The 26405-nt window shown below is 34.2% G+C and overlaps 1 long non-coding RNA gene across 1 annotated transcript; it reads right to left on the bottom strand.

The window, feature by feature from the left end:
* Window positions 1-25838, bottom strand: LOC149805596 (uncharacterized). Its single transcript, XR_016414925.1, has 3 exons — window positions 25463-25838; window positions 1849-1986; window positions 1-1320 (listed from the first exon to the last, which is right to left on the bottom strand). It is a non-coding gene; the product is annotated as an uncharacterized LOC149805596 (long non-coding RNA).
* Between the last annotated feature and the right edge of the window lie 567 nt (window positions 25839-26405).

The following is a 26405-nucleotide window of genomic DNA, read 5'->3' as shown; positions in this document are numbered from 1 at the left end:
TTCAAGCGAACATAGTTTAATGATGCTGTACAAGAATGTATTATTTTGGAAATCGTCTTTTACTTTGTGTCACTATTTCATACGCTTTTGACAGATAATATTTGAAATCAGAAAAATAGTCAAGAACATTAATCGTGATGTCTTTACTTTACACACATTTCTCTTATAATAAATGTAATAGTTGTTATGGTTTTCGGACAGTATGTCCAAAAACTAGTCAAAATACTCAAACGAAATTCCTCTTGAACGGATTCCCTAGTAACAAACACCAGCATATGATCTTCCTCATTCCAGTCTTTACTGTGTGAAAGCACTATGACGGAACCATATTCTTCAAAGTTTGATGACAGTGTTATGTAACCACTTGATCGTCATGGTCATAGGCAGAACATCTGAAATGCTATCTATAACTTGGTGGATAATTCCAGGCATACCATTTGACCGTTGATTAGACTGGACATATATGGAAAAGCTAATAAGTATGAAAATATTTATCACATCTTATGCAATTATTTTAGTTTTATTATTCCGCAAAGTAATTAGTTTTATTATTCCGCAAAGCAATTACCTTTGCTAAATGGTGCGTGAAAAATGTTGGAATAGGCTGCAAATGAACCTTATATTTCTCCGTATTGTAGTTTCACGCCATTTGAAAAGTGTGTGAAGCTTTACAATATTTACTGAATTGCGTTTTAATTTGGTTCAATAAATTTATTTCAAAATCTTTTGATAAGTCGTATTGTCTTCTAATAACCTTCCTCAGAAGCGTCAAAGCAAGGTTTTACTTGCTGTTTGATATCAGTCTTTTGGGAATCTATGATCAGAGTTTACACTTATGTTCAGTATTGCAATCACGTATCTATCTAAATTATTCATTAGATTTTCAAAGAGCTCATGGACTCTTGGACTAAAACGCTACATTGGGAGTAGTGGAGTAATACAATTAAATCTGTCTTGAAGCCCTTCATCAGACTCAAAGCGGACTTCCTACACAATATAACGCAAGCGAATAAAAAACGTCCTCACAATCTCAACTAGCGGCATTGCAACAGAGAACATGCAGAAAAAAAAGAAAAAACAATATAGGATACTGGTCAAGCCACCCGCGAGGACTATTTGGATAATGGCGGAAAATAAAATATACCACAGGTTTTGGATAGCCTAAGACTTTTCTAACCTTTGCATGCCACCGCTTGAGCTGTTGAAACATGAGCTATTTTTTAATGTCGGTATTATTTTCACAGCTTGCGTCCTGGCCTGCAGGTAATTGTAACTCTGCTCAAACAAATCAGAGACGTTTTCCGGAGCACTCTGAACAATCTGAATTAGAAGAGAAGCAAAATTGGTGTAATGAACACAAAGAAGAAGAAACTATAATATTGAAGTGATGTCCAGTAAAATAATTTAAAAACATATCGATATAAAAACATTTTAGTCAGCAACTGAATGATCGGATCATTCAGTTTCTAATTATACACAACCTCCTAACAATCTTATTGTCCACAAAGTTACTCTTATATTTCGTACTCTCTGTTCAATCCGGTTTTATCAACTCATTACAAGTTTCGTTTACATTTGGAAAAGTATGTTAGGTTTTCTTCATCCTCGATTGATCAAAGAGTCAAATTAACAATGAGTTTCCTAGATTCTATTTTATTATAGTCCATTCGAAGCAGGAGTTTTCTTAATAAATCTTATTTCGATAGTTTTAATATTTTTATATAAGACTGATCAAATTGAAATAATTTGCGAATATGACATCGCAGTCAAAACTGAAGACCATTCCATCATTCAGATTCTAACTGTACACACTTGTTTATCGCAAAATTTTACTTGTATATTTCTTACTCGATATTTCTATTTTCATCTCCTTGCAGATGTCCAGATTCGGTAACAGAACATCCTGTATTTCGGTTCAACGAAAGCAGCTCCCGCAGATTCATATGAATTCCTTTTCACAGCTTAAAGAGTACTCTTCAAACTATACTGCAATTGAAAAAAAAATGATAAAATACACTGGAAAGGGTCTATTATGTATGACATTAGAGTGGATGACCTGAAATCGATTGCGATTTTTATTACCCCGATTATATGGGTCGCCGTCAAATATCATATAGTACAGGTGCAATTTTGTCATATATATCCACGGTGTCAACCTTTCAATACACTACCTATGAAAGCATTTTATTCTTTTGCAAACATACAATGAAGGATAAAGATTGCTAAGGTAGCGTGATGTTATTTGACGGCGATCTAGTGTTCTATTTAAATAACTCGTATCTATGTGTTGTTTTTGTTCGTACCCACTGTCAACTTCGTCTTGCCCAATTTAGTGAAGTCATGGCTAATATAAATTATGGATTGCGAATTATTAAATTTCAGTTTTTCGATTTAATCTTGGAAACTAATTACTCGAACTCATCAAATGGTACTACAACATCAGCAGTAAGAATCAAACACTTGACCACATGTATGTCAATATTTCATAATTAATCTTTTTGGGACCTAGATATTTTAACATAAATATAAAAGTCATTCCCTTAATTATGGATAATCATATCAAGTGATTGTTATAATGGCCCATTTATTCTTTAAAACTAAATGTAAATTTTAAGTTCCTAAGACATCATAATGATGTTTTTATCCATTAACCACTTCAAAAAATGATCCATCAAAGGGGCTGGGAAATGCATATGTATGCAGAAAATAATTATTTGAATATCATGCTTCTCTAGGACACAAACTGCAAGTCATTCTTAATTGTATTATAGATATTAATATATACATGTACACATACCTACAAATATACATATACACATACTTACTCACCCTCTCCTATTGAAACTGTGATGGCAGGAGTTTCGTTAATTTCAAATCACTTAATTGACAATATCGGTTCAGATAAAAATAAATTGTGCACCTATAGCGGTACCATTGTCCTATTCAAACTGAATCACAGGTTATATCATTCTGTCATCTTGTACAGTTCCCTAAAATCGTAATATTCGGCAGTAGTAGAAGAAGAAACAATATAGGTATTATCAGGTAGCAGTAATAATGTGGTAGTGTTGTAGTAAATGACGTTATTTTCCATTAGTTAATATATTTGAAATCATGGATGACATGTAACAAGCTGCAGATGAATGCTGATAAAACTGAGGCCATTCTGATCACAGCACAAAGACTTTCTCATTCACATCCTTTACCTCAAACAATAAACATCAGCAACACCAACATTAAATTCACACAATCAGTACGAAACCTAGGTGTTACTCTGGACAGTACTCTCACATTGCACCAACATGTCATGAACATATGCAAGCCTACATGTCTTGAGCTGAGACGCATCAGCTCAATTCGCAAATATCTTTCAGTTCATGCCATTAAAACGCTTGTGTGTTCATTAGTACTTTCAAGACTGTATTATTGTAACTCTATGTTGTCTGGTTCATCTCAATATCTGCTCCAGAAACTTCAAAAAAGTTCAAAACACAGCTGTTCGGATCATACTTAGAGTACCACGATCAGAGCACCCCTCCCAGCTGCTCTGTATCCAACACTGGCTATCCATTCGAACCAGAATCAAACACAAGATGTGTTATCTGTGCTACGTTTAACTGTCGGACTCTAGTCCAACATACCTATCCGACCTCATCCATGTGTATATACCAGCAAGATACTTACACTCCTCTTCTGACAATCGTATACTCATTATTCCCACTATGAAAACAAAGTCATATGGACAACGTTCTTTTGCATACCAGGGCTCAGCTACGTGAAATGAATTGCTCAGTGAACTTAGACACAATAGCACAGTGATCACATTCGAGAGGGCTCTCAAAACTCACTTATTTCGACTGCAAGAACAAACGTAAAGACATAAAAATGTTTCCTACCCTTAACTATTCTCAGGATATGTTTTAATGTTTTCTAATGTAATGGTGTTTGTTTTTGTAATCATATCATGATATGTTTTATATCTTATAGGTATTGTCTAATGTTGTAAATCGCATAGAGCTTCTAAAGATTAGGCACTATACTAAGTCCTCACTATTATTATTATTATTATTATTATTATTATTATTATTATTATTATCATCATTATTATTATTATTATTATTATTATTATTATTATTATTATTATTATTATTATTATTATCATTATTATTGTTATAATATTTGTTATAAAAAATGATAATTGTATTTTGAGGTCAAGTAGATAACTATATAATCTTGTATCTGAAAGGAAAATTCGTTTGATCTTTAAGTTCTAGCACAATCGAGTTGTATTATATCTTGCATCCAGTGTCATTTCTGGCTAGAATATATTGTATTCAAATTATGAAACAGAAGTGATAGTTTTCTTTGGAAGTACAAAAGTGCTCTGATGAAACTATTGGATAGAAATATTCAATGAAATTTATAGTAAATTGTAACTTGAAAGTATGTGTATGTGATTCAACAAAACGGACATATCAAGACCTTCAACTTTGATTTTATATTGGACTTTACTTAATTGTATTCTGGAGTTTAAATTATTATGATATATTTCGGTAATGTTAGGATTGTCTGGGATATAATTCGTAACACCGTAAGTTTCTTTTGATTAAATGTTTACTTATTTATTCCTCGGCAATAAATTAGTTCATGAATTGTAAAAAAACTTTGTTGCTTTACACTCTTTTCTGTTACTTATTTTTAAAAGCATATACTTGTAACATTGTATGGTAAGAGTCAGTATGTTTTGAGTATAAGTCAGTTTTTATATCTCCCTCCAGACGGGTAGATTGTGTATCCACAATTATACTGGAACTGTTCGATGACTGAGACGTAAATTTGCTCGTAGGGTAAAATGTATTAGCGAATTAAAAATATTTTGAAATGGTCGCATGTTTCGATCCAGTTTGATTCTCTGTGAATCTACACCAGCTAAGGTGCTTCGTTGAGAAGTTTTTGCTCTAATCTTTCCATGAAAATACTGGAATATTAAGGTGCCATTGTTGTGTCCAGCAGATTGTCAATGAATTATTGGAAGAGTTCGTTGTTGATGATGACAAAGTTGTTAAAAATTAGAATCTATGTTACATATTTGACCACATATAACATTGCAGGGTTGAATATCCCATGTTTCCTTACGATCTATGATACCTTCTTCGTGTGTGTTGTTGAGTTATATATCAGATACGTCCATGGTGACAATGAGTGTTATTTGGGGGGTTATTATTGGGGGAGGTGTTTTGTTGAGTTTGTCCGTGATATCATGGTATACATAGTTTTCAAAATCTATATGTTTTGTTTAATCTTTGTTCATGATTGCACAATCCTTAGATGGAATGGCACATCTAATAAACGAAAGGCCTCCAATCACCAACTGCCTAAATGAACTATTGACCTTTTCAGGGAAGTTTCATTGAACCAAAAAATTGCCATCAATAAGTGTTACCACTCGTGTGCAAATTATCCATATAAATGTCTCCACAAATAATAAACGACCACAACAGAATCGCGATAATTCAAAGAAATACATGATCAGTACAAACTTTAGGCAGAGTCGGAATCTATTTATTGTGTGAGAATTTTCAATTCTTATTGCATGGATATATCAACCATATTGCGATATGGCGTTTAAAGACAAACTTAGTTAAAGAGCAGCAGATCCTAAATTAAAAAATAGCATACCCAAAATAAACGAGCCAACATAGTCCACCTTTTCTAACGAACAGTGTCAAACGTATTGGTTTACAACAACACATATTGATTCCAAAATTAAGGATTTTATGTCACAAAGTTAAAGTGAAACCATTTGAATAGGAGACATCGACAACGACAATACATTTGAAGAACATTTACCATTTGCCAGTATTCCTTATCTATCAAATATGAAAACGGCATGATTCATGAGTCATGTCAGTTTTAGGAGGGGTCGATTTTGATAGGGATATTTATTAATATGTTTGACAATGACATAATTTTCTGTCTTATATTGTGTCCTGGTAAATATTACCACATAACGGGTATTTTATGCGCTGTTAAGTGTTGGACTAATTTATACGCAACAAGCATTCCATATAAATCACGTAATCATCCAGTTTCGTACTTTACATGTTTTCCATTCATAACATAAAGACAAGTGAACATTAAATGAGTCATTCTTCTTTTAAGTGTCAATTCGAGTTAAGACAATACTACCTTATTTGGTAGGATCTGCCATTAGTACAGCTATCTGAAACATACCATCCAGGTTCTATTATTTTTTCTAGTGTAATCCAGCTATTACTGTTGAATACGAGATATATATACAGTCAAGTTAACCTGAGTACATGGACTAATCACAACGTATGTCGCACGTGCTCTTAGATAAAATATTAAATAAGCTCAGATTTCTCCTCAAACCTACTTCTCTCTCATGCTCCAACTGGCTACCGTGTCTTTCAATATAATTAATGTCATCTCTTTGTATAGTTAGAAAGTACATATATAGTATGCGACACAATATTGACCTGCTTATTTTGTTTCGTGTATGTCGTGTATGCAAAGGTATTATACTTGCTACGCTAAATTTGAAATTTAGTGGACAAATTTACAGCATATTATCTTTTATTAATTTAGATGAAGACAATGTCTGCTAACAATAAATTTGAAATAAGTTTCAGACTAAATTAATCCCATCAAAACTTACAAGATATATGGTGTTTACCGATCATTTCACTAAATTATTGAACATTTTCCACAATGTGAATGTTCTAAATATACTGCCTAAGTTTTGAACTTGTATACAAATAACAAATGGAATATAGTCTAGTGTGAAAACTCAATCGATCCTTATTGAAACCCGCTCACACTCTACATACTATGTATATGTGTATAAGCTTGTGTTTTTATGTTCCCAATGGCTATATTATTATACAAACGATTACTTCATTTAAGTTTAAATTAGCTTCGGGTATCTGAAACAGTTAATACAAAATTAAGAAACAGTTGTTTCATTATTAAAAATCGATGCCGAGTGAGCATATGTATGGACCATTTAGCTTGCATTAGGTAAGTCAAAAGCACACAAGTAGTAAATCATATCAGTTTTGTACATTTGTTATCGACCTAAGTAACAATATGTAAACACCCATGACTTTGCTGTCACATCGTACATGCTCGCCCGCGCATGAAAGTTACCACTATGAGTTTATGCAAGAGGAAAGGCACATTCGGTAGAAGACTTCAACCTAGATCACCAAGCAATAGAACCGTTATCATCATACCACTCTGATAATTTCCATCGCTGTGATAAATACAGCTACAAATGGACATACAACTACAAACGCAAGTACAACAAACAAGCACATACATGACACCAAATTCCACTGTCCTGGTCCATGAGTGGTATACACATTACATGCATTGACGCAACGCTGATATAACGTGAGTACGCCGCAATCACGAGGCGGTAAAGTACAGCATCAATATTTGCATTGTAAGCAAAGCAGACACTATTATCTAGTTAACTGTGCTCATGTCAACCTTAGCAAGTGATAAGACACATTTATTTGAAATCTTAGCGTGGATAATTACCATTGGTTTTCTATAGGCGCGTCAAAGACACTCATGCGACCACTGCAACAAAACAAACGTATAGCCAAAGATCACAGCAACGCGCCTGTAGATTGAAGTGTCGGTAGGGACCAGCTAGATCCGTATTAAGTGCATGAATACTTATCGACAACGGAATCTCTCATCAACTTCAGGTGTTCCAACGAAAAATAACAAATGGGTCCAACGGACGAGTGCTGTGCCGGGAAAGCGGCCGACCTGGGTCAACGTGATGCCTGCCTATGTACGAGCACGGCTTGTGATATACGCACGCGCGAATTGTGTGCTTCTTAAGTTAGGTAAACGTCTTAGACTTATTCTTGATGGCTGTTTTATCTCAGATAAACTTTATGGCCAGTTGAAAATCATAACACCAGTGGTTTGATCTTCAGCCCGAGATACTTATTTGCGAGGAGAAATTTCCATGAGCAGTGTTTCGCTTTCGCAGTGCATAAGAAACAACAGTTTTGATGAGTTTCCAAACATGATAACGGCGGATTATTTGGTCATTTTGATGGATTCGACCAAGTATCCACAATGTTGATTTCCGAACATCGTCACCAGTAGTGGCACCACCATAACTTCAAATTGCAAAGTGACATCAAGCATGAGCGAGAGAGAGAGAGAGAGAGAGAGAGAGAGAGAGAGAGAGAGAGAGAGCACGTACTTTGATGCTTAAAACTCTTGAATTAAAAGTGTAAAAATCAGAAAAAGTAAGAAAGATTCAAGGAGTCATATCAAAACTCAAGGCATGCTTAGAAATGATCCATACATGGAAACAAATGTACCCTATGTTTAGTCCACAATATATATTCTACAAGGTAAATCATCTAAAATTCTAATTTTTGCAAAATGAAAGTATCACTTTTTTGATCAATTCATGTATTTTAAATTCAATTAATATATAAATATAAAGCGTTTGAATATATGGTAAATTAATTAGCTTTATTTATAAAACTGAATGTATTGAATAACTTTGTGTAATTTGCCCTGAAATTTGCTTGGAAGTATAGTTTATTCAGTAGGAATATAATATAACCTGTGACCACACACTGACCAACAACCTTTGTTCCATTTGAGAAGTAAAGAGCAAATTTCACTTGCCTGCTAGTGCAGATTAAATTCGTCCATATGTTCGATGCAACAAGTTTATCATAAATGCAACAGACCGACCGATAAGGCAACTGCACAGTATATATCACGGGCTACGTACATGATAATGCTTTACGGAGTATAAACCAATCTGCCTTGAGGATATTTTTTTTCCTTGAGCGCCGATCAGGCCTGTATACTGTTTTATTGTTATACATATAACAAGTTCCTCGTAAAACAATTTGCATTTCATCTAATATTAATGAATACGACTGTGTCAGAGATTATCGTAGTTCAAACTAGTGTTTGATCGTGACCCATCGTGTGATGGCAGGTAAATATATTGTCAAAGAATACGTAGATAGCAAATTACTACAAACATATTATTGAAGATCCGTCAATAGAAATTAACTAAAAGATTTCAACATGCAGTAATGAGATCGCTAAAAATAATAATTCCGTGTATGAGGAATTGGTTACGCTCCCTTTTAAAGCACGTACACTTCAATTCCACATATTACCCAAAACTCATTAAAATCCTGACCGTAATTTATCTTTAATATATCCAGGATGACCCATTATATCAGGTTGGAATTCACATGCTGAAAACCTATCCAAATTTGTTGATAGTGTTTTACAACCTTGTAATGAGACCACTTCCTTCGTACATTAAAGATGCTACTGATTTGATTAAACAATTAAAGTCTATTCCACAGTTATATGATAGCTCAATCCTGGCATAATTAGATGTAACATCCCTATATAAAAACATTCCGCATATAGATGGTATTGAAACGTATAAATAATGTCTTGAAACAATCCTAATATTAGCATACTATCTAGTGACGATATTTGTAAAAATAATAATGCTGATCTTGGAAAATAATTACTTTCAATTTGATAAAAGAAATTACATACGAATAAGGTGTATAACAATGGGTAGTCCAATGGCTCCTTCATTCGCTTCCCTTTTCATGGGTAAAATATATAAAAGATTTACTTCAAAACGAAACGTTTAATCAATCTGATCGGTTTAGATTGTCAGATGATATATGTATGATCTGGAACCATTCAACTGAAGAATTGAAAAGGTTAATTGATCGGCTAAACTTTCAATTGACGTTTTTATGTATTATACTGCATCTAGTACGCATGCTTCATGTTTAGATGTTAAAGTAATACAAATATTGATAACACGATCTCTAAACATATTCATGTCACGGAAACTAATATCCACCAATATGTGACATATTCTTCATATCATCCCATGTCATGTACAAACGGTATACCATATAGTCACGCCAACATATACGGACGCATTATTTGAAACGATTGTCAGTTGCATAATTCATTGAATTAATTCAAAACTAACTTCTAAAACAGAAATTATCCTACGCATATAATTGATTCTGCTTTGAACAAAGACCATAATTTTACCTAACATGATGCTTTAAACACAGCAAAATGTATAATATAATTCCTTTCACAATACAGTATATTCTTTTTTTACCTAATATTGGCCTTATAATTAATAAATATTGGAGTCTCCTAAATTTATCAAATAAAAGCAGTGTAACATATCTTTACAACAATAAATCAATTCTTGCTTATAGAAGACCCAATAATTTGCAAGATTTTCTAATTAGAACTAAACAGGCAGAAAATGCAAAGACCATAGTCGTCACTTAAATGTAATAGACACCGGTGATCTCAATGTGTAAACATAACAGAAAGTACTTAAATCACTAGACCTAATATAAAAGGTATTTTCTCTACATTATAACTCTAACTGCGTATTAATGTATATGATAACCTGCAAAAATGTAACACGCAATATGTTGGGCACACACTTCAACAAGTTTATAAGAGATTGAATAATCATTCCTTTCATACACTTTTTTAGAGATCATCCGTTTTCTTCAAATATTTCAACACAATTTAATACCAATTATCATTCTCTACTCTAGTTTTCTTTCATACCAATGTTTATTGTGCATGGATACTTGAATTAAGAAACGTATTTGGTTAATAACTTATATACTTTTTTATCCTAATGACCTTAATACCAATTAACCATATAGAATTGTTTACCTTTTTCTTGTTTTTTTTGTTGTTGTTTAAATTGATAAATTGTATAATTTTTATAACAATATAAGCATATGTATGACTGTTTATCTCTTTTTTATAGTATTGCATTGATTCAGGATTTATTAGAGACTCGTTTATCTTTGAGATCCTGTCATATATACGTACAGAAGTAATTGTCATTTTAAAATTGAAGACATCATCCGTTACTTTAATAAGATTGTATGCCTGAAGAAGGATGCATTAAATGGGAAACTAGTTGTACATAATTATCTGCTACGCCGAGAAAATTTTTTAAACATGTCAGTGGTATTGCGCTCCGATCTTGTATTCATCATTAACAACATCATTAGCAGGACATGCAATAACGGCTCCACTAATATGTAGACCAGACGTACTTGCCGTACTTAACTCTGTGTTTATGTCATCAGCGACGCCGCGTAAACTAGTATCTTTCAAACAGGTGGATAATTTATAACGGTATATATTTACGGAAGAGCTGCTAAAACCATGTTCCCTGTTGACATCGATCTGTCAGTGTGTCCGACACGAGATGAACTTGCTAATTGTATGCGTCTCATCGCGGTTGATGCGGATACGTATGTTGTTTTTCTGGATGAATATTGACGGCTAAAGCCAAACAATAGCAGGTGGGTAGACACTCCTGCAAGTATCAGCTGTGAACAACGATAAGATCGTGGTAATAATTGATGGCGGAAAAAAAAAAAAAAAAAAAAAAAAAAACAAACAAAAAACAGTCAATCGTACCAGTCGGAGAGATCATTAAACGTGTTGCTAAAGCCAGTGATCAAATGACTGGTGAACTCAGCATGTGCGGACAAACAATTGCTAATTTGAAAGAACAGGAATCCGACGATGACGCTGTAACGAAGAAATAAGTGGACATCAACGATGCCACGAGAAGGACCTACTTAATGACAATCATTGATAGATTGACCATATTCAGATCTGAATATAATAATAATGTAATCGCGTTTACGAATTGTCGCAGATTCATAAAATGAACAGTTAATGATTTGTTTAGAGTTACAAAAGTGATCGAAATTAGGTTTTCTGAAATATGCACAGGACTCAATGACAACAAAGACAAAAAAAAAAAAAAAAAAAAAGATTAACGCATGTGTATTTCATACGACCGAACGAATCAATGCGATATACAGAGTAATGTCTTCTTATGCAACATGGTTACAACAAAACAGCTCCATCAAATATGTCGCTGAGGTCACCGTGGGTGAACACTGACAGTGCTTTGACCTGCAAAATTTAATACATTTACGACATATCCAAGGCGTTATTCTCCTGATTTTCCAGACCCGTGTCAGTTCGCTTAAAACAAAGTGCTGTTGACATGTTCTACTGGAAGCAGAAGATACAAAATTAAGCGAAGCAAGAGATTATTGGAGTTTGGAGTTCGTCGCACAAACACTGTAATTAATGACTTAACACCATATTTATGGCGACGATCAATCAATCCCACTCAGTCTTGCACATAATCAAGCGTGTACGTGGAATGCGGTGCTGCAAGAAATCAACGACTAGCACATGACAAAACACAAACATTATCGCAGATGAATCATTATCATGGACAATAATGAATATGCTGGCTCTTCTCTGGTTGCTGCAACAATGATGTTAATTGGTACGTTATCAGCTACGCACGTTATATCGACCGTGGTTGAAATCGTTGTCGGTGCTTTTGTCGGCGTTGCTGCTGTCCTTAATAGTTTCTATAAGTGCCAGTAAAATGTTGTAGAAGCACCCATAAATAACGTGCTGGGCAAAGTATGCGGATATAAATATATCATCGATAAAGTCAACGGGGTTAAACAACTATATACTTTCATATATTGAATTTATTTATTATCGACATCACAATAACGCAAATATACCATTGCCGATGTTGCCAGCACCAGTTTAAAATCTGCCGTATAAATAATAATGGCCGCATAAATTACCATACGACTGGAACATATTATCGCTAAGACAACCCGTTTACGACCACAATGAAATCAGGAACGGCAACGCAGCCGGAATTCGATATTTTTTTCCAGCTTTAAAAAAAGACCCCGACGGTCTGTCACTTGAGTTGGCAATGACACAATTATGATTGTATTATACTTTCCCAAATATCAGAGAAAAATCGTTTGATGGATTAGACGGTAACAATGCATTGGTGTTTTCGCATAAAGCCGCCGCTTTTGGAATGGCAGATGTCTTGGAAGTAGCTACCATTCCAACAACGCCGCCATTGAAATAGCAGTAGTGTATTCCATGGAATACAATTGCGCCGTTAACATAATAAATTCGTCCATCAGAACCGAGCTAGGATGGACTCTACTACAGCAGTAGGTAATTGAGTATCCGAATGATGATCTTGGAAATAAAATCGTTCACACAAATGACAACCGATGCGTCTTACATCTAATGTTTCACATCTTGCAGTTAGATTTGTTGAATGAGCTATTGAAGATCCCGATAATTTAAAGTTTTTTTCTTGATTATTTTAAGTTTACGGAACACCAATTGCGCACGTTCGAAACACACGGATTGGATAGAAACGAAAAGAAACATGATATATTTTACATGACAGACGAACATGTTCCAACAATTTATGCGATATGTTAAAAATTAAGGAGCGTTAAATGTATTATTCGACATAACAACGATACACGGGGTGGTGTTCGTCATTTATTGCCTGATATTGTTAATATCACGCCTATGATGTATGTATATATAGTCTGTGAAGCAGTCGGCGGTAGCAATACTTCGTCCTGGCACATAGTCCGAGGGCAAACGCAACATTGATATGATCTTTACAGCTTTTCTCCGGAGGTCCCACCACGTCATTCGGTTGTGTCTTTGCGTGTTTATGTACGATGTCATAATCAGTCGTTGTCACGAATACATCTCCGTCTAACCGAAAAATATGCCATTTTATTGGACATGCGTGCGGCAGAATTAACGGTTAGTTTGTATGTGCGTGACAGGCCGTGAAATACCCCGCCATAGACAGCGCAACGTGAAACTAAGACACATAATATAGTTGATATCAATAAAAATATAACTTTTTCGTCGTTAATTATTGGGTTACGTTTTGGTACAGATGACATTGATATTCCAAATTGACGGATTCGAGCACAAGTGTTGTTAGCTTTCTCGCACGTGCATTTCAAGCAGCACGATTTATATATTCCGGAGACAACTCTTTCTCATTTTATCAATGGCGATTACCAGTGGAACACATTTAGCTATCAGATGTTGTTCGTGCAAATCATCCAATGACAGTTCCATTCCACACAGTAGTAATTTGATAAATCTTGATTATGCTGCTAGTGTATGACCTCGCTGATGTATCCATCTCAAAATCATCATTGCTTTTTTAAATATCGAGTTGAACCACAAGACCATCTTGCATAATTATTCGATCTCATAGATACTCTCTTTAATATTGTGTTGGTTCATTATACAGTAAAATGTATATCTTTATTACATAATTGTATGGATAACAGTTCGATAACGTGTTACTGTATCGTGTACAATCAGTGCACGTATCCATTAAGGGTTTTTGAGCATGTGTACATAAGTTGTTAAACTAGTGTATGTCCATGTTACCGAAACACTGATTCTGATGAATATGTAGCGAAGTATGTGTTTCAACAAACAAGCTGCCGATTCGCTGCATTCCTTAAGAATAGGATAGTATGGTTGGTCATCCACATTTAGCACTAATAAATAGAGTTTGTCCCATTTAAACCATATCATTATCATGTTGAGCAGCAGGACTGCACAATTTAGATAATACCGGATGATGATAGAACAGTGACAGTGAATATTTGCGTGTCGCGTAAAAGTCGATCACGCAAAAATTGTACAATGTTGGTAGTATTGATTATCATGAGATTATATTTTGTTCACTGCAGAACCGTCAGGTACAAATTGGCTAGGTGAAACCGCGTTGAAAAATAACACGCGGGCACATGCAGGTAAGTGTGTGAAATGCAGCATAAGAAAAATATAATTTTGTGTGAGCCTTTGATGGTGAAGTATGCATATTGTGTCTTATTTCGCAATAGTGAGTTCGGTTCCTATTTCGAAATAGTGAGTTCGGTTCATCCCATGCCTCACATGCGAAGTGCTCTTGATGGGACGAACCGAATGCATACAATGCATAGACTATTTCTGTGTATAAATATCTCACCGTACGTAAATATCTTTACAATGCGGAAAGGTCTTGTCAGCCAGCAGTCTGCTTACAGGACTTGATTCATTTTTTGCGCATACAGTAGAAAATGTCACCCAGGAAGGCTTCAGGGAGCACGTTTTACAGATTTGAAGATCGCAAGATTACTATACACCCAAGGAGAAGTATTTACCTTCTATACTAACAATCACGCAAACAACAATTAGTATTTCACACCTGACGAAGCATACAAATAGTATCAACTGCAACCGTAATTTAGCCAAAGTTTTATATTATAAAAGCCCTTATAAGAGCCAAAAACCTGAATAGAAACATGGCAACTAACTCTTCGTCCAACATTAACAGTGAAGACTTTTTAAAACAATACTTCCAAACTGGAGAGGAAGAAATAGAGCAGGGACGTTTGCTCAAGGCCTACCGTGAATGAAGATCACATGCCATAGACTTTTCAGAACTCCCCGCACAAGAGAGACCATGTACGATAGAAATAATAGCAGCACTGGCTGCTAGGGGCATTAATGCCCACAATATGGACACTCTCTCCAACGTAGGAATAGGGGTATTCATTATAATACCTCCAAAAAGGAGTTTTTACTCCCACAGGGTAATATTGACCTATGTGAGAGGGCCGTCAAGGTAACACCTTCCCCCAATCATCAGATTAATTCAGAAAATAATTACGGACATATGTGTACATGTTCCCCAAGGAAATAGCTTAAACATTTCCCAAGAAGGTTTTGAAAGCTCACAGGCGTCAAAGTACATAACGTAAAATATGACACCTATACAACGATGCCAGGACTTTGCACAGGAGAAATAATTGTCAAAATATAAATGCCATATGCACCCAAAATCACAGAAATTTGAAACGTTTTTGGCCTCCCTATACAATGGTTATGCAACTGCCACATGATAACTCCATGTGACGTTTATGGGAAAGCAGGCAACGATAGATGGCGTTACATTAATGACAAAAAAAAAACAAAAAAAAACAAAAAAAAAAAAAAAAAAAAAAAACAGCAATACAATGATTAGAATTAGATCTAGATCTAAATGAAGAAACATAAAACAACGTAAATACAACTGATGCACAAGCAACAGCTGGCACAAGACATACATAATCTCCCACAACACTCCCAAAAGACAAAGAAGCAGAACAAGAACAGGAAACAATAAACACACAGGGAGACAAAGAACCACAAGAACAAATACCAACCATTATTGACATGGAGACTGCCACAAGCACACAAACGCAACATACATTGACAAAGAAAATGAAGAACGAAAGGAAAGTCAGCTCACTAAACAAAATGAAAACAACAAACGACACACCACAGAATAAGATACATCAACACCAATCACGACAATATAAATAACAAAAACACCACACACAAGAGGAACAAAGAAAAGTATGACCATGCTGAGAGAGACGACACCAAATACAACAATAATCAAATCAATTCAAGAAAAAAACAATGACATAAACAATAAATCACAACAACCAACTGCAACAACGGCAACAAGAACATCACTATGGAATGAGCACAACTGCACATCCGAATTTTACAGAACAACACCTACAAGTCCGAAGAAACAAAACATTAGGGACGGACCCAAGGAATCGATCCCAAACACAAACACACACAAACACACAAAACAAAATGCACAGAACACAACCCAAAACGACACTAACAACAACAACAACAACAACATCAACAAAAACAGTGGCAACAACATGTAAAACAGCACAAATTAAGATTTAGGCCAATGCCCTTTTAAAGTATAACCCCCAAAAATCGAACTAAAATGGAAAACAAAGAAACACTTGTTTGGATTATGCGAAAGGAAAGTTTGAAAATAGTCAGGTAAACGGTCTAGATATCACAAAAGTAAAACAAAACTTATCAAACATACAAGGAATTATGATATTATATGTTTACAGGAAGTACACGATATTCAATCCCAGAAATTAAACTATATTGAAAATAAACTTAAATGTTATATTCATAATACAAAAATACTATACTAATTCAAAAAGCGGGGGTTGGAATAATAACGAACACAACTCATTAAACTGATTGCGAAAACTGTAAAACCCCTGAAATATTTAAAGGAAGAATGTACACAAATAAAATGCACATTATACATACTTATATACCATATTATGAAGAACCTGACTTATTTTACACAAAGATGATAACATATAAAATACTATATAATACAATAATTCATTTTATATTACACGCGATTTCCGCGTGATTGTAAATGTCAATCCGGCGCAAACCAGAAGCAATATAGATTAATAGCAACATCACGTAAAGACCATATCATGGGAAAGGCCACACAGTGAGCACTTGTAAGAGAATTCATTGAGAGGGTCTAATTTTTTTATAAACTAGTATTACTTTGGACGCCGCCTCACGAATTATGTTTGCAGTATGATCCTTGTTTAAACATATATAGTCACAGGCAATCGAGGATTCAGGCCACAATATGTAGGCACTATAAAGAGTAGGTCCAAGGACGGCCTTGTGACTAAAACACCAAAAAACATAATGTACAAAAAGAAACACGCTGAAACAATAAAGCCCCTTTTTAACAAATATGGATAATAAGGTACCATACCGAACGTTTAAATAACTATTTTATATTTTAACATTTTCTCTTTGAATATATTTCAAATTAAACAAAACTTTAATAAGGACGCATACAAACAAATTGACAATCTTCTGTTGCCGCTTTCATGTGTCGTACTGAAGAAATAATTCTGGCTAATTTAACAAGAAACAGTTAACATGGGCAAACGATGACCCCTTAAAACTAATTGTCATGTCCTCAGGAACACATAGACGTATCAACCACCGCATCCCACTGAGCTGAACAACAAAACTGTGTCCGATACTGTTTAAATACATACTTGAAACGTACGCAGATAAATGATGTAATCCAACAACATGTATTCGTATAGCTATACATTCAATCCGACATAATGGTTTCCTTCACGTCCGTGTGATGACAAATTTCAATCCACTTTCAAATGAAGCACCATGATGCTTGAAGCAATACTAAACACAACATATTAAGATTACGAAAAGGATGGTTTCCATCACGTCAGCGTGATGGTGAATTTCAATCCTTTTACATAAGAAGTGATAAGGAACTGCAGATACAAAAACATAATGGTCTAAAGCGCTCTCCGTAACGGATTACTGCCATCTCACCTCTGTCTGCGTGAGTTCGAGTCTAGGATTCGGCTAATGTGGGTATGTGAGAAAGCTTGCCAGTAGCTTCTCGTGGGTTGGTGGTTCTTTCTGGGGTTTTCCCGGGTTCTTCCACCACCATTAATACTGGCCGCCATGTATAGCCTTTCGTGTGCTAAAAAATGGTTAAACCCTACGACAACAACAACAACAACAACAAAACCATAAGATCAAAACAACCATTACAAGATAATCTAATTAAAAAAAAAAAAACAATATATTTATAAGAGCTACTGGAAATGCTATCAATTAATAAATAATCATTTTAGATTAAAGCAATTTAACTGATAAATAACAAGACTTAAGTTAATTGCAAATAACGCTAATACCAATATAACATATAATAAAATTGTATCTGAATGTTTCGGTCACGTCCGCGTGATGGAGAATGTCAACCCTATCTTAATACACAGTATGCTAAAGCGCGTTAAGTGTGATGTGATGTGATTTTGATTTTAGCGTAGCTTTAACAACGTTGCAGTCATATCGCTACGATGTTTGCCGTGTGGCAGTTTATAGTGATGTCTAGCACTGGGGCCTCATGCTGCAGACATGTAGCATGATGTTCCACCCAGTCACATTATCCTGACACCGGGCCGACCAGTCCTAACGCTAACCTTTTAATGCCAAGCGCCAAGCTAGGATAGTGTGAGTCGACGTGGTACAAGCTGTAAAGCCAACAACAGAGATTTACAGCTGTGATGCTGAAATAAAGTTTACTGATGACAGAGTGTATCTCCTTATATGCTATTTGTTTGCCGTGGGCTAATTTTGGGGTTCGTAAAAAAAAAACCTTTGCATCTTTCGGACTTTTAAGATAAGTTTTATATCTGTCCCTTTTATTATCACCATAATGTCATTACATGAGTGAACTGAACATTGCTTACTACCTGAATAAACAATATATATCGTTTCATTGTCAAATCGTTGTGAACCATTCACACCTTGGCTTTGTATTTGCTCAATTAATTTATATCAAGTTTTCATCATTACGTCTGTGCGTTCTTATGTTAATTAAATCCAATATTTTGATTATATATACATGAACATATTCATAATTAATTGCTAATTCAAGTCATCCATTATTAAACATCGAATTTATATCACCATCAACAGTGTTCTGTTGTGAATCTGAAAATCCCACCCGGTTATCTTGTTACAAACAACACTCGGAACATTACAAGGAACACTAAGTACTAAGTTTACGGGAGAAACAACATCGTAATGTATGTTTTTAATTATTTTTCTTCTTTCTCAGATTAAGAATTATTGAGTAAAGGCCATACCGTGCCTACGTGAAAAAAAGCAAGTGTTTATTAATACAAATCTGTATATCTTCTAGAAGACTGGAAATCATCAGGGAATCTGTTTTGCGTTTCAGTTAGTCGCATAACTGATGTTATGATATTACTTCCATCAGTTGTGCCTCACCGTTTGAGACGTCAAGTTGCTCTATGTTATTTCCAGGTTGGGTTGAGTTTTCATTTTCTTCAAAATAATGAGTTTCAAGTGATTATTTTCCATTGAAATATATAAGTGCTCCATCAGAATTCTGAGACAATTTTTTGAAGTTATAATGAATTCAAAACTGGAATAATATGTTCGGTGATCCAACAAGAGACTGTTAACACAATTGGATTAATATTTTAGGTGATTCAACAAAAAACTGTTAACACATCTATACTTTGCACGTTCCAGCAGAACCTTCCATTTTGGATTTCATCGGGACTCGAATTCAGTTTCATTCAGGACATTGTATTATATGTACTTCTAATTTGTAATTCATTGATTACTTTTGGATTTAATTGTTAAAACTGTAAATTCCTTTTATCGGATGTTTTCATTTTGTTATTCTAGGAAAATAAAGTACTTGTGAAATTTCTCAAACATTGTTGTTTTCAAACTTTTCTGCTACATGTTTAAGGGCACACATTCTTAACATAAATTTGGTGGCTCGTCCGGGATACCAGTGTTGGCTTCAGTTTATCAGAACACATTGTCTCTCTAATGTAAGTTACCCTAGTTTCTGATTTTGTATACCTTAAATATTCTTTATCATTTAATACATCTTGCGTAAAATCATTAGGCTGTTTTACAGTGTCATCAAACGTTGAGATTATACTTTAAAATCCTATTCAGAAAATCAGTGAATTGCTTCAACTTGCCAGAAAATATATTTCCGAGGCAAAGGCTTCTTAAACGAAGCAAGAAATATAAAATAGTTTGGTTCAATATTGTGGTTGTGTTGGATACAAGTATTTTGGTTTCGATTAACAAGTATGCTTCAGACTCCTGCAAAAATGCAAAGGAATTAAAGTTCAAATACAAGATAGAGTTAAGAAAGCTTGAGCTTCAAAGGGAAGAGATAAGATGCAAATAATTTATATTTGGAGAACAATGATAGAGAGTGAGATACCAATGCAGTTAGATAAAGAACAAATGCTTTTGCGGAAAGAACGTTTTCAATTGCAGAAAAACGAAAAACGATAGATGCTGGGGAAAGAGGAGGGGACACTAATGTAAATGCAAAAAGAGAAGGAAGAAAGACAATAGCAATTTAGAATAGCATGATTAGAGCTGGCAAGCAAAATGTACGTTCCCACTTTGCATACAAATTCAAGTTTTGATGTTACTAAGATTTTTTGGTTAGTGCCTCTTTTCAGAGAAAAGGTACCGCACAAATAGTTTCCTTATTTTGAAAACGTTGCTAAAAAATTGAAATGGTCAAGGAACAGTTGACTCAATTATTACAGTGTGGTCGTTTTGGAAAAAGTCCGAGATCTATATGCATCTCTGACAGTACAGCAGAGTGCCGACTATGATGTGCTTAAGGGATGCATCATAAAGTGCTATTATTTAGTCACAGAGACTTATCGACTAAAATTCAGGAACTATAAAAACGAAGCTGGACAAACTCATGTCGAATTTGCAAGAGTAAAACAGCAGTTGTTTGATATGTGGTGCTTAGCCAAGACAGTTTATCAAAATAATGAAAACATCAGATAATTTTGTATTACGTGGATAGTTCAATAACTGTACATAATGACATTAGGACTCATCACGAAACCTTCGAAATTGCTGCTGATTTGTATTACTTTGCTCATAAACTTTCCTTTGCAATGAAAAGCCTTCCACTCAGCTTCATATAAGACCATCTAAATTAAAATCTGGTATACATTTTAGAAATCAAGTTTCTAATATGAATCATCAGAATTCCTTATTCTTACGTGTACCTATTGTATAAGAAAATACACGTTACTTTATTATATCTATACATTAAAAAAATAATCATCAAAACAAGACAGACCTATTCGAAATGATCTTATTTGTAAGAGGTCAAGGTCATGGTCATGTATTGAAAGCAATACATTTGTAAGGTTTAATAAAGAACAGTCTGACTTTATTATGGAGGAGTGTCAATGTTGAAGGGTTCTATATCACTCTCAGGTGATTCACCCAATACTGTCCCTATTAACATTTTAATTGACACAGGAGCTTCTCAATGCATTTTATTATGAGATACTTTGTCTGTATCTGAGAAACATTTTGATAATGAGAGAGTTCCTGTTCAGAGATTAGGGTGCGGCTTTGTTTATGTCCCTTTCCATTGTGCAAATTTGTCATCAGACTTAGTCTCATAACCCATTGCAGTCGGAACAGTGCATGATTTACCCATTGAGGTCATTCATTTATTACTAGGCAACGGCCTAGTTACAGACATTGTTGTGGTTAATCCACTTGAAACTAAGATGCCTTTTTGGATTAGAAAGTAGATCATTTACAGAATTATAATAGAGATAACCTTTGAGTCTGGTACTATAGTTCTGTATCTCTTTTTTATTCTTCCAAATTCAGTTTCATCACCAAGAAAATATGACTGTATTTATCAAATTGGAAATACCAAGTATGTCACCAAGTTTGACCCTGTGAAAGGATATTTGCAAATTCCACTGACGTAAAGAGCAAAGGAAATGTCTGCATTCATGACTCCACATGGTCCTTATTAATATAAAGTGACGCCGTTTGCAATCAAATGTTCACGAAGTGCTTTTCAATGTCTAATGAATACAATTACCTCTGATCTTCATAATTGTGACTGTAATTCGTATATGTTGGCATCATCTACAACGACACCTGTAAATAACATTTAAGATATTCTTTGACAAATTTACTGATAAAAATTTGACAATTAACTTTTCTAAAATGTGAGTTATGCCGTGTTGTATAACATTTCTAGGACAAATCGTGATGAATTGATAAGTTAAACCTGTATATGCTAATTATATCTCTGAATTCCCTCTTGTTGTTAGTAAAAATCAACTAATGCGATTGTTAGGTATGGCTAGACACTGTCGGAAATTCCATTCCAATTTTTCCATAATTACTGAACCTTCGACAAATATATTGAGCAAGTAACCCCATACCTAAGAGCACACCAGTTTTAACAGCTCCTAAATTCAAGTCAATCCTTCAAACTGGCTGTTGCTGCAAGTGATGTTGTAGGTGGAGCAGTAGTTATTCAAGAAGATAAAAATGGTGTTGATCATCCATTGTGCTACTGTTCTAAGAGCTTACAAATAAGCATCATATAAATTATTCAGCAATCAAGAAGGAATATTAGGCATTGTTACTGGAATTGAAACAGTTTGAAGTTTACATTAGTTCAGCACCTTCATTTATTGTGTTTAGCGATCAAGTCCCACTTACTTTCATCGGCAAGATGAAACAAGAAAAATCAGATAGTGTTAAGGTGAAAATCTTTGTTACAAGAATATGGTATTGACGTCAGGCATAAGAGAAAACACAGTTTAATAGCTGATGCACTCTCCCGTGTATGTACATATTATTTATTGTATGCCTGGTATCAATCAAAAGGGTTTAAGCTATTTGTTTGGTAGAATTAACATATGGTAAAACTAAAAATGTATTACATAAATCCTTATTTTCCTTTAATGGGGAAAGTGTTATGTAGATCTTATTTAATTTAATTGTTTGTTAGTTTTATTTTGTTTAATTTTAGTACATTAAATGCTATAGGAAGGTAATATATTTTATTAGACTTGGGTTTGTTAGAATGAAGTTGGTATCTCCTTAACATGCTTTTTTTTATTTTAAATTTTATCCGTTCACACATACTAAAGGAAATACAGTATATAGATTCTGACCTTGATTCAGAACCAGTGACATCTTTAGGAAACACCTATTTAATATGTGTATTCATTGTCAGAGTAAGAATTATTATGTTAATTAAAGGCTATACATGGATTATATGGCAAATATACATTATCAATTGTTACAAACTTTTAGAAGGTTAACCATTACCCGGGAATCTGACATGTGTCTTAGTTACAGTTATTAATGTTTATTGAGAAAGAATTGTCATTCGTGTCTTAACACTTTAAAAGTCGAGCTGTTTTACGTTGTATCCAATTGGATTCAATTATTTAATTTCTTCACTTTATTGAGTTTCTTTTGTGATTGTTTTCCCTGGAAATGATAGTGCTCGAAGCTATTTCCTTGACACAGACCTTTATATAATTAAATAGAGAACATAAAAACGTGAATAATATTTTTGACACTGCATCACTCTGCTTATCCTTAATGCCTCAGTTTCATTCAGGACCTTTTACTCTTAGTGCATGTAATGTTTAATTCTCGAATTATGTTGGATTTGAATCGTAAAACCGTACTTTCTTTTATTTCTCATTTTTCATTTTATATTTGACATAAATAAATGACTTTACAAGTTTTTACAGCGTGTTGTCGTCACTCTTTAATGTAACGTTTTGCAAGAGCATATACTCGTAACTATATATATATATATATATATATATATATATATATATATATATATATATATATATATATATATATTTATATGTATATATATATATATATATATATATATATATATATATATATATATATATATATATATATATATATATATATATATATATATATATATATATATATATATATATATATATATATATATATATATATATACAAACAATGTAACCTTCAGGCAAAGCCAGCGCATACATTTTTCCTTTTCTTCTTCGACCACCGGTATAACGTAAGAAATGATATGCCGTGCGAATAAATCCGCATTACTGCATGTTGATAGCATTGCTTCCGTGAACGAGAAGACACATATTTTGAACTAAAACAAACTGTATTTTCAGGTGAACATTTTTAAATTTGAGAAGTGCATTCAAGTTTTGGGAAAGGAAAGCAAAACAAATTCTCGTGTTTCAAGCCACATTTAAATTTTACTAAGGCTTATAGTTTAGTTGAGTCAGTGGTTGTATTTCCTGGGTGAATATGTGTTGCCTGGAAATTAAGGAAGCAATTGTGAAGCGAACATCTTTCATTTACATGAAACAGTGTTTTAGAGGCAAGCGCATTAGGTGAGTATGCACGTGGGTGTGTTTTACTTTGAAATTAAGGAAGCAAGTTCATAAAAAGCATATTTCGTTTCCAGGGACAATTGGACAGATACCAATATTTTTGGATGAATTTAGTAGCTCACAGATAGATCTGATTATGAATCATTTCAATAAACAATATTTCTAACCCACACAGTTGATTGATTTTATTATACATACATACATACATACATACATACATACATACATACATACATACATACATACACACATACATACATACACGACTCATGCAAGTTGATCCTAACGATTGTGCAAACAAATTATTTTGACAATTGCCAGTGGGAAATCCAGTTACGAAAAACCTAAAGTCAAAAATTCAGATAATTGTACTTTGTACTTTCGGAATATATGAGACGTTCCTTAATTATTTCAAATGCATGCTCAATTTGAGATTCATTTCAAAGTGTACCACTCGTTATGTTGAAGCGAACCATATGCTTGTCATAGTGTTTTACCGCACACACACACACACAAACACACACACACACACACACACACACACCTGAACACACACACACGCATGAACTATGTACCCATTATTCATAAAACCTCTATTTAGACTATATTGTTCTCGGAGTCCATGCTTCTAATTAGTGTATTAAGGTGTTCGTTTTTTTTTTTTTTAAACGGCGTATAGCGCATTATTCCTGATTAAGACCAATACACGAACAAAGGAAGAATCTTCGTTTATATAGACACAGTCCATTAACCTCTAAACGTACTGAAGGAGAGATCGAGACTGAAAAATAAAATAACTGTCTTACCATTTCAGTTCCAACGTAGTCAGAGCCTCATAGAAGGTGCAGAGAAGCTCGCTGAGAATAGGGAGGAGTGGCAATTTGGCACTTTTCCCATTCATATTGTAGATTGCGTCAGAAAACGGCTGAGTAAACGTGATTAAGGTAAACACAAAATGCTGCTTGGTCCTATTCGTTCACATATCCAATTCAGATTAATTTAAAAAAAAAGGAACGTAAATTCTAAAATGGTCTAGATGTTTTACCTTAAACAAATTATGCTGGACAAATTATAATGTTTACTCGTATCCAAAACAATAACAAGATGTATCAAGGTAATAGTGCGGCTAGCACATATAACCACGGACCTGGATATTTTACCTTGAATTTCCCATTTAATCTGTGCTGGGTCATTCTTCTAGAGAGGTACAAAGGGGGTTATACACCACTAATATTTTGGTAAGTAAAGTAACAAATCATATCACCCAGAGCAACATCAATATATTATGGAATCGGGTTTATTTATAGGATATTTGCTTTTGAAAAATGAAGCAGAAATCAAGTTCATTTTAAACATCGCCTTTAACATTCTAAGAAAACATAGGATGATTGAGCACGATTAAATATTTAGTCCTAAGGAAACAGTTATATTCTGAGAAGGAAAATCAGTAGCAAGAATAAATAAATATTTTCCTGGTATATTTCCGCTTCTTTTTTTTTGGGGGGGGGGGATTTTATGTGACATTGACAAACCTGTGTTATTGTATGAGTGTTTGTTTAAATGCAACAGTGACTGCAAAGGTAACAAAGTAGTGATATATGACATGCATGTATTGCACAACAATGACGAGCGTTACTTTAATAAATCACTTCATTTCGTAAGGTAAGGTCGTTACTACACTGCGGTTTTAGGGCCCCAATCTTTTTAGTTCGCGGCACATAGAGTGTTTTGCTATGGCTCACAGCATGG

This window comes from Sinohyriopsis cumingii, chromosome 2 (genome assembly GCF_028554795.1).
Source record: "Sinohyriopsis cumingii isolate HCF-2022 chromosome 2, ASM2855479v2, whole genome shotgun sequence".
NCBI classification, from domain to species: Eukaryota; Metazoa; Mollusca; class Bivalvia; order Unionida; family Unionidae; genus Sinohyriopsis; species Sinohyriopsis cumingii.
Note: the sequence above shows the minus strand (reverse complement) of the source record. Positions and strands in the feature narration are given on the sequence as shown.